We start from the raw sequence: 1,464 nt of genomic DNA on the forward strand, positions 1-1,464 counted from the left end.
ATAAATTATCTTCTCTTTTATATCATTACTTTGTGGCTATTGTTGTCATGTCAAAGTCAGCAATATGAGGGCAGTGCCAGAAAACAAAACCAGTCTCACATATGCAAACTATGTGTTTCTACCTCTTAACTACATCTTCAGAACAATAAGATTGTGTTATTTTTAGAATTTTGATCAGGAAATAAATATTCAAATTTAGAAAAAAATTTACAAGATTAGTAAATACTATTGTGAAGAGGACAGAAATTCCCTATAAATATGTAGCATGTACATTCTTTTTTTAAATGTTTATTGTGGCTGAAGTGAATTACAAATCTTTCACAGTAAAATTTAAGGTACATAGTGACAATGAGTCAGGAGTATTTCCACCACCGTGAGGTCCTCCCTCCACCCCTGTTCTCAGCATGCATCCCATATCTCCCTCCTTTACCCCCTAGAATACTAATGTAACTGGTCCCCACTTGTACAACTTGCTGTGGATTAGGTATAGATTCTGTTGTCGTTGACTTTGGGCTTGATGTTCAGGTCTGATTATTTTTAATTTCCACTAAATGTTCATGCGAGTGTCTGGACCTGGTACCATCCATTTTCCCCCCTCAATTTATGAGGTTGAACAAGATAATTCAAGAAATGTGGATCTGTTGGAGATATAGACAAAGAACAAGAAAAAGAAAAGAAAACACAAAACAAAAACCTAGGAGGAGTCCTTATAGGTATTGTAAATATCAATATAGAAGAGGGAAGGGAAAAAAGAAGAAAAGGGTAACAAAACAATAACAATAAAAGGTAACAAAAAACAATAACAAACAAAAACAGCTAAGCAATAACAAGAAAAATAAAACAAAAAGAACAAGCAAAAAACCAAAGCCAGCAACTACGTAAAAGACAAAAAGTCAAAAAAACCCAACCAGCAACTACATAAAAAGGTTTGTACATGCATATTCTTATATCCACCTAATAAGTGAGATTATTCTATCACTCTTCCTCTGATTCATTTCACTCAGCATAATACTCTCCATATCCATCCATAATAAACAAATTTAATTACTTCATTTTTCCTAACAACTGCATAATATTCCATTGTATAAATGTATCATTATCTCTTTATCCAAAAAATACAGAATGCTTCATGAATTTGAATGTCATCCTTACACAGAAGCCATGTTACTTTTTCTCTACTATTCCAATTTTAATATATGTGCTGCCAAAGTGAGCACTCAAATTTTATTTTTATTTTTTATTACTTTGGGCTTCTTTATAAAATAAGTTTTATGTATATCCTTTGAGGGTCAGATCAACATCCTCAGTTTCTACACCCTGCTCAGTGCTCATGTGCTGTTGCCATTGTTCCAACTGTGGGGCCAGGGTTTTGGGAATTAAACCAGAAACTCCAGCAAGCAAAGAATGTGCCCCAGCTCTTTAATGTATTTTTACTATAAATCTCTCTTTTATAGTTCATTTACT

The 1,464-nt window shown here is 33.3% G+C and overlaps 1 non-coding gene across 1 annotated transcript; it reads right to left on the minus strand.

The window, feature by feature from the left end:
* Positions 1 to 1,111: 1,111 nt before the first annotated feature.
* Positions 1,112 to 1,217, minus strand: LOC126029523 (U6 spliceosomal RNA). The gene has a single exon (XR_007503015.1). It is a non-coding gene; the product is annotated as a U6 spliceosomal RNA (small nuclear RNA).
* Between the last annotated feature and the right edge of the window lie 247 nt (positions 1,218 to 1,464).

This window comes from Suncus etruscus, chromosome 1 (genome assembly GCF_024139225.1).
Source record: "Suncus etruscus isolate mSunEtr1 chromosome 1, mSunEtr1.pri.cur, whole genome shotgun sequence".
Lineage (NCBI taxonomy): Eukaryota > Metazoa > Chordata > Mammalia > Eulipotyphla > Soricidae > Suncus > Suncus etruscus.